This window comes from Equus przewalskii, chromosome 1 (assembly GCF_037783145.1).
Source record: "Equus przewalskii isolate Varuska chromosome 1, EquPr2, whole genome shotgun sequence".
NCBI classification, from domain to species: domain Eukaryota; kingdom Metazoa; phylum Chordata; class Mammalia; order Perissodactyla; family Equidae; genus Equus; species Equus przewalskii.
Genome location: NC_091831.1, coordinates 45,296,452 through 45,306,012, shown reverse-complemented (window position 1 = coordinate 45,306,012; position 9,561 = coordinate 45,296,452).

The following is a 9,561-nucleotide window of genomic DNA, read 5'->3' as shown; positions in this document are numbered from 1 at the left end:
TTTGCCAAAATTTTGTTGAGGATTTTTGCATCTATGTTCATCAGTGATATCGGCCTGTAGTTCTCCTTCTTTGTGTTGTCCTTGTCAGGTTTGGGGATCAGAGTGATGTTGGCTACATAGAATGTGTTAGGGAGTACTCCATCTTCCTCAATTTTCTGGAATAGTTTGAGGAGAATAGGTATTAAGTCTTCTTTGAATGTTTGGTAGAATTCTCCAGAGAAGCCATCTGGTCCTGGACTCTTATTTTTGGGGAGGTTCTTGATTACCATTTCTATTTCCTTACTTGTGATTGGCCTATTCAGATTCTCCATTTCTTCCTGATTCAGTTTGGGGAGATTGTAGGAGTCTAGGAATTTGTCCATTTCTTCCAGGTTGTTCAATTTGTTGGCATATAGTTTTTCATAGTATTCTCTTATGATCCCTTGTATTTCATTGGTATCTGTTGTGATTTCTCCTCTCTCATTCCTAATTTTATTTATTTGCGATTTCTCTCTTCTTTTCTTGGTGAGTCTGGCTAAAGGTTTGTCGATTTTGTTAATTTTTTCAAAGAACCAACTCTTTGTTTCATTGATCCTTTCTATTGTCTTTTTTGTTTCAATATCGTTTATTTCTGCTCTTATTTTTATTATTTCCCTCCTTCTACTGACTCTGGGCTTTGTTTGTTCTTCTTTTTCTAGTTCTGTTAGGTGTCGTTTGAGGTTGCTTTTGTGAGCTTTTTCTTGTTTAGTGAGGTGAGCCTGTATTGCGATGAATTTCCCTCTTAGGACTGCTTTTGCTGCATCCCAAATGATTTGGTATGTCGTGTTCTCATTTTCATTTATCTCCAGATAATATTTGATTTCTTCTTTAATTTCTTCAATGATCCATTGTTTGTTCAGAAGCGTGTTGTTTAGTCTCCACATTTTTGCACCTTTCTCTGCTTTTTTCTTGTAGTTGACTTCTAGTTTCATAGCATTATGATCAGAAAAGATGCTTGATATTATTTCAACTCTCTTGTATTTATTGATGTTTGCTTTGTTTCCCAAAATATGGTCAATCCTTGAGAATGTTCCATGTGCACTTGAGAAGAATGTGTAACCTGCTGTTTTTGGATGAAGTGTTCTATATATATATATATCTATTAAGTCCATCTGGTCTAATTTTTCATTTAATTCTATTATTTCCTTGTTGATTTTCTGTCTGGATGTTCTGTCCATTGGTGTTAATGGTGTGTTGAGGTCCCCTACTATTATTGTATTGTTGTTGATGTCTTCTTTTAGTTCTAAATATATACTGTCCCTCTTTGTCTTTCTTTATCTGTTTTGCTTTGAAGTCTACCTTGTCTGATATTAGTATAGCGACACCTGCTTTCTTTTGTTCATTATTAGCTTGGAGTATTGTTCTCCATCCCTTCACTCTGAGTCTGTGTTTGTCTTTGGGGCTGAGGTGTGTTTCCTGGAGGCAGCATATTGTTGGATCTTGTTCTTTGATCCATCCTGCCACTCTGTGTCTTTTGATTGGGGAGTTCAATCCATTTACATTTAGAGTGATTATTGAGATGTGGGGGCCTACCACTACCATTTTGTGTCTTGTTTTCCGGTTTTCTTCAGTTTCCTTTGTTTCTCGTCCCATGGTTTAATCTGTTCTGATGAAGAGCTGCTACTCTCTGTTGTTGTCCTTCTACTTATCTCCTCTGCTCTTGGTTTTGTAGCCCCTTTCCTTTTTTCGGTTTTTCAGGAATGAGGGTTTTCCTGAGGATTTCCTGAAGAGGAGGTTTTGTGGCAATGAACTCCCTTAATCTTTGTTTATCTGGGAAGGTTTTTATTTCTCCATCGTATTTGAAGGATAGTTTCACTGGGTAGAGAATTCTGGGCTGTAGGTTTTTGTCCTTCAGATTTTTGAATATATCATTCCACTCTCTTCTAGCCTGTAAAGTTTCTGCTGAGAAATCTGCTGATAGCCTGATGGGGGTTCCTTTGTAGGTTAGTTTCTTTTGCCTGGCTGTCCTTAGTATTTTCTCCTTGTCGTTGACTTTTGCTAGCTTCACTACTATATGCCGTGGGCTTGGTCTTCTTGCATTGATAAAGTTTGGAGATCTATTGGCTTCTGTCACCTGAAGATCCATCTCTCTCACCAGATTTGGGAAGTTCTCAGCCATTATTTCTTTGAATAGGCTTTCTGCCCCTTTCTCCTTCTCTTCTCCCTCTGGTATACCTATAATCCTTACGTTGCATCTCCTAATTGTGTCTGATAATTCTCGGAGAGTTTCTTCATTTCTTTTTAGTCTTACTTCTCTCTCCTCCTCTGCCTGCAGCATTTCTATATTCCCATCTTCCAAACTGCTAATTCTTTCCTCCATATTATCAGCCCTACTGTTCAGTGCATCTAGATTTTTCTTAATCTCCTCTATTGTGTTCTTCATTTCCAGTATTTCTGTTTGGTTCTTCTTTATCGTATCAAACTCTTTTGTGACATAGCTCCTGAACTCGTTGAGTTGTCTATCTGAATTCTCTCTTAACTCATTGAGTATTTTAATGATGGCTGTTTTGAAGTCATCATCATTTAGGTTATATATCTCATTTTCTTTGGGATTGTTTTCTGTGTATTTGTTATTTTCCTTCTGTTCTGGAGATTTAATGTATTTTTTCATATTGCTTGTTATTGTAGGTTTGTGCCTCCGCATAGAGATAGAGTTTAGTTTCTCCTTCCACTTGTTTCTGCTGGTGTGGTGGGGGAGCAGCTGTTTATACTGCACCAACCAGGAACCCTATCTGCAGTTGCTAACTGGGCCTGGGCCCCTCCTTGTAGTCACAGTGGTCCTTTGGATTCCCTCTTCTGCCGTGGGGGCTGTCACGGGGGGGGCTTTAGGCTGCTTGTGCCTGCTGTTGCAGCCCACCTAGACGTGCTCCCTCCTTGGGGTCTGCAATGGTGTTATGGGCTTTTCCAGCGGCCAGGGGTAGGATCACTTATATTTGCCGCTCCGTCACTGTCAGCACCCACAAAATCTCACTTGTCCACTATGGGTCACAGCAGATCTATTGGCATCTTCTACAGTCTGTGGTTAGCTCACCTAGCTATGCTACTTTTGTCCTGGGGTCTTCCAGCCTTGTGGCTGCTGGATGGGTGCTCTCTACTAGTGCTGTGCAGAGGCTTTCCCTGAGGCTGCTGTGAGCCTGTAGGGTTTCCCCCTAGGCTACAAAGCTGGGTCGCTGGAACTCCACCCAGCCCCAGTCCTGTTCCCCAGGAACTCAGGGAGCCCTTTGCCCTGTCTGGGGGGATAGCCAGAGATCCTGATTTCAGTGGTAGCTGGTCAGCTGCTGCCCTACCTGATATTCTCCTCTCTGGGACCCTCCCGGTGTTGTGGATGCTGGGTGTGGCCCTTCCGCTAATAGCAGACAGAGAGTTTTGTCTGCTGCCCGGGCAGAACTCTGGAGCTTCCCCTCCGGGCTGCAGAGCCGGCCTCTGTAGCTCCCCCCAGCTCCAGTCCTCTCTGAGACCTCCGGCAATCCCTTACCCCACAGGGCGGACAATGGCAGCTGGGGGTCACCTCACTCTCTGGGATTCTCTCCAGGACTTTCCCGGAGTTGTGAATGCTGGGCGTGGCCCCTCTGCTAATGGCAGACAGAGAGTTTTGTCTGCTGCCCAGGCAGAACTCTGGAGCTTCCCCTCCGGGGCGCGGAGCCGGCCTCTGGAGCTTCACCCAGCCCCAGTCCTCTCCGAGATCTCCAGCAATCCCTAGCCCCATGGGGCGGGCAATGGCAGCTGGGGGTCGCCTCACCCTCTGGGATTCTCTCCGGGACTTTCCTGGAGTTGTGAATGCTGGGCGTCGCCCTGCGCTAATGGCAGACAGAGAGTTTTGTCTGCTGCCCGGGCAGAACTCTGGAGCTTCCCCTCCGGGGCGCGGAGCCGTCTTCTGGAGCTTCACCCAGCCCCAGTCCTCTCTGAGATCTCCGGCAATCCTTTTCCTCACCGTGCAGGCAGTGGCAGCCGGGGGGCCGCTGTACCCTCAGTGATTCTCTCTGGGACCCTCTGGGTGCCGTGAACACTAGGTGGGATCTCCCCGCCGATGGCGGGGCAAGACTCTCCCCGCAGGCTCAGGTGTGTAACTCTAGAGTTTCCCTCTGCGTTTAGGAGTAATTGCAGGGGGGTTAGGTAGGGTTCTGGTCACCTGTTTCCACCGTCGCTCCTCTGGTGTGTGCTCGCTCCTGCCCTAGGTGTGTGTTGAACTTCTGGGGGCGTCCATTGGAAGAAAGCCGCTTGCAGGTACTAGGCTGTTCGGTCTGGGTTGGAGAGTTTTCACCTATCTCCACATCCGCCCAGAGGGAAGTCCGTCTGCCTTCCGATGTATAGTCGCGTGGGTCTCTCAGACATCCTGAGATGCTGTCTGGATGTCCTTTGTTAAGTGATGAGTGTCCAAATAATTGTAGACTCAAAGGGGGAGAGACAAAGAGGTCTACTCACGGTGCCATCTTGGATCCTCCTCTCATGAATTATTTTTTGAACTGTTTTCAAGTTTTTATTCAGTTGTCTCCAGTTGCAACATAATATACTTTAATGCTTGAACGTTCAAATCTTACGAAAAAATAGATTCTTTGCCTTTGTGAAGGACTAGACTAATGGACAGCATAAGACTAGAGGAAAATTAAAATTTCAGTCATATAACCTTATTTAAGGTTCTTAATGTCTTCACTCTTTTTCCCCAGGATAATTATCTGCTTGGAATAAAATCTTTTTTTTTAACTGAAAAGTTTTCAGTTCCCTTAAATATATATTTCTCCAAAACAGAAACTAAATAAATGCTTTAAGCTTTGCATAATATTCAAAAATAGTTGTTTTAGGGTTCTAAATATTTAAAGTTGAAATTGTTATGAATATTAATGAGTTGACTCCTAAATGGAGAGTACTGTTCTTTGGGAAATTGGATATAAAAATTGTGAGTTCTTTTGGTCAAAATATTATATATTGTGTTTTTTAAATTACATATTTAATGCTATAAATAGACTCATATCACCTTAAACGTATAATACATATGTAAATATACACACTCACTCACACATATATGTACATACGTTTATACATATATATGTATAAATTCCAATTTTATATTACTGTTGTTCTGTGACAGTCTTCTTCTTGAGTATCCCATAATTTATACAAAATTATTTTTAAATGCATGCCTCTGTAGCAGTTTAATCAATTCATACCAAATCATTTAATATATTTATGTAATAATAATGATATGTATCACTACAGTTAGCTGAATTGGCTCATATACATATACACATACATTTGTCTGTATAGATACATACAAATCTTTTATTTCCTAAATTTAATCTAATTAACTCATATACTTTATTAGATTTTTATTTTTATTTTTTTATTTTTATTATTTTATTTTTTTGAGGAAGATTAGCCCTGAGCTAACTGCTACCAATTAAATCCTCCTCTTTTTGCTGAGGAAGGCTGGCCCTGAGCTGACATCCATTCCTATCTTCCTCTGCTTTATATGTGGGACACCTACCACAGCATGGCTTGTCAAGCGGTGCCATGTCCGCACCCGGGATCCGACTGGCGAACCCCACCACTGAAGCGGAATGTGCACACTTAACCACTGCGCCACCGGGTGGACCCTAGATTTTTATAGTTAGACATGGAAAGTGGAATTACTCATTGAGTTTGTTAATTTTTTCCTGCAACTATAATGTATCTCTGGATGATAGGATCTCTGTTCTGATTTCCAAGGCTTCAGATGTCCTGTTGTGATCTACTTACATTTCCAATTTAATCATCAATATCTTCTACTTCTGCCATTGCAAAATTGAAAATTCACTCTTTCTTTTCCCTTTGAGCCATTACCACTTGCTTTCATCTCCCCAATACCTGCTTACCATAACAGACTCGAACTTCTCTTTGACATAGTCAGGTCAACAATAAGCCAAACAAGCCTATACCTAGCAGGATAAAAATGTCATTCTCTTACTAAAACTATTTCCTATTTCCTATTAGTTCTCCAAACTCTGTAGAAACAATGCTTTTCCACCTCTCACTTCCATTGCATCTCACTAAAAACAGCCGCTGACTAGTTGGTATGTCTCAGACTAATTTATCTGACTTGTTAGCCAAGCGTTTTGATATTTCCTACTTCTATTGCTTTGTGCATATATTTATTCTTTCTTTCAAGTTATCTTTAAAGGCGTAGATCAGCTAGTTTCCTTCGGAAGTCCTGAGTACTTGTCGTCACCTATGGATTCAGAATGTTAAAGCAGTATATGATTTCATATGTGAACATATTATTGACAATATTCCACTATTTTATAAATGAAGACACTAAAACTCAGGGGAGAGAAATAAAGCCACTCATCTAAAGTTTCATATAGACCATCTAAAATAATTTTCATTCCTTTAATAAGCATATTTTTAATGGGATTAGCACTCAATTAATTTACTCATGTATATTATATGGCACCCCAAGCAATATTTTAACCACTTGAGAGAATAACTTTCTTTTTGTTTGGTAAAATCTCTAAAACCAGGTAGAAGAGTACAAGGAACATTTTTATTTCTGAACCATTTGAGAAGTTGCCATACAGTGTCCCTTCACCATAGAATGTTTCAGAGGGTATTTCCTATAAACAAGTACATTCTTATACATAATTACCAAAATCAGGAAATGAATATTGAAATATTTCAGTCTTCTAAACATCAAACTTTTATTTGTAAGGTATATAGCATTTATTTATGTTTCTAAATTAAATTAAATGTGACCTAGTTTTGCATCCACTAATGGCAGGAAATTGAAAGTCAGTCATTTTAGAGAAGGTCCTCTCCATCTTCACAGAGTCTCATTTGAGTCTAGGGCCTTTCAGTTGGCCTTAAAAAATTCTTCTTGGCCTGTGACTTTTCACAGTGTTCTTTCTCCTGGCTTCAGCCTTTGAAGGTTGACTGCTCCATCACTCAGTAGGTTCAGGGCTGCGTAGGTTTGCTCAATGACAAATATATCCATACCCAGAGATGTGGCTGAGTTCTTAGAATGTGTGAGCTTAGGGGTGAGATGGGGCAGGGAATGTCCATTATTAGATGGTGCCACTTTTTGACTATGGAGAATTAACTTTATATTACTTACTTACCTATAACTTTTTGCTGATCTTAGTGCTATGCAAGCAACAAGAACTTAATTCATTCTCATATGTGCTTATTTTCTCATATGTGTTGTACAAGTATTTAGAGAATAAATTTTTCAAATAGTTTTCATCCAAAAACATGTTAAATTACACTTCAAAATATGACAGTGGTCACAAGGAGCTAAGTAGAGTAGAATAATCATTTCTCAGAGAGTTTTAGCCCTGATGTTCTTCTAGAAAAGTGAATTCAATCAGGACTTTTATGATCTCTAGTAATACTTGGGAAAAATATCTTCCAGCTTCTTCTTTAAGAAAATAAAGAGAAAAATAACATGTTAAATCTATCCCCCCGAATTATAATTTCAATGGATTACATATTTATATAATTTAAGAATACTTGACTATTAATAGACAGGCTAACAAATAATAGTCAAATTACTTGACAGATAATATAGGAATAAATATTTAATCATATACATATATGTATTCATATGTATATACATATAGTCATTATATAACATATCTTTAGTCATATGAATGACTACACATAAAGATTGAAATAATCTGATTTTACTTAATATGTTTGAGGTAATTGTAACCATATTATCAACTAACTTAATTTGATTGTATATTTAAATAAGAAAACGATAGACCTTTCATCCATAACTCCTTTCAAACTTGCTCTGATTGATTTCTTTCACGTAATTTAACAATATCTATGGGAAGATGTCATAGACTTCTGATAACTTTCAACTGTAAGAACACTTTCACTTTCAATAATTAAAACTACCTTCTAGGTATTCATCAATCTAATCCCTTTAAAAGTTCACTCTTACATTTATTTATTGATTCTCTTCCTCCTCCACTGCAGACCTCATCCATAGGCCAGAACCAGCAGTGGAAATTTGGTCACGATCTCTTCTTTCCTTTTTTGGGTAATCATTACTGTTTTGTTTTTGAACCTGCATGGTTATGTTACCGAGCAAGGGCTCACTGCCTGATGCACATAGAAGCCAATACTATGGCACTGGCTTTTGAGAGAAGAAAGAGCTTTATTGCAAGGTCAAACAGCAAGGAGACAGGAGGCAAGGCTCAAATCTGTCTCCCCAAGCTGAAGCGAGGATAGACTTTTAAGGAGTTGAAAAGGGAAGTGATTATGCTAAATACTATCTTGATGGAATATGATTGGAGAGTGACAGTGTAACAGTCTTTTAAGTCTGGGGTGCAACAAATCAAGGGACCCCTCACTTCCTATTAGGTTCCCCACACCACCTTTTCTTCACATTGAGTTCCACAGTTAGGGAACTTTTGATTCCTAGACAGCTCAAGGTCATCTGAAGACAAAATTTCCATCTTCTGATCGTGATCCAGCTACGTGACTTGCAGTTTTTGGTCATTTCCCCTGCAAAATGACTTTGATATTTGGTTATTGATATGATATTATACAATTGGGCAGGTATGAATTGGTCTACGATGGCTACAATTATGGGCAGAGGAATGGAATGAGAGGAAGAGGGACTGGGTAATATTATAATCTGGCTGTCTGTGACTCTTTTATGGCAGGTATCCATATGCTGACAACTTCATGTAACATAATTCACGGTTATTTGAATTTTCCCCAGGAAAATCAACTCTACACTTTCCTTTTGATTCTTCAGTGGCCAGCTGATTTTTGTGATAACCTCCACCTCCTATCCTCTTGCATTCTGTCCCTAGATCTACTTGATAATAGTCCCCTGACTCCTGCCAACTACACTTTGGGGGACCCCTAGTAAAGTGTTTCATATCTGCCTACATTCTGAAATGCGTTTTCCCAATAGCTGTCCCCATTCTTCCATGCCATGATAGATTACTTCAGCCACCTTCCCTACCTTTAGCTTTCTCCAAGTGGGACGCATAAACAGATATCCATATCTATGTTAGCCCTAAACTCATAAGGTCATCATTTTGATTCTTCTAAGAACTTATGCTTAGCTTTTCACTCGAGTGAGAATACTAAATGATCACTTGGATCAATGAGTTACCCTGGAACGTGAAGATCATTTTCTCTTCTTCTAGACACACCCCATATGGAAGATAGAATAATGGCTCCCAAAGACATCCATGTCCTAATGCCTGGAAATGTTGAATATGTTACCTTATATGGCCAAAGAAACTTTGCAGATGTGACTAACTATTGAGTCATCCAACATGATGTTTCTGAGAGGGTAACATCTGAGCTGAAATCTGAATGATGTGGTTGTCAGCTTTATCAAGTTTGGGGAGAGGAACTGGCGTTAAGGTTTCTGGTCAGAGGAAAAGGGAAAAGGAGCTTAACATATTTGACGGACGATTCAGGCCAGTGTGGCAAGAGTTTAATGAATGGGAGGTGGAGTTGGATGGTAGGAGATAAGGTCAGAGTGATAGGAAAGAAATTTTAGGGCTAGATAAGAAATTAGAATTTATTTAAATATAGCAATAA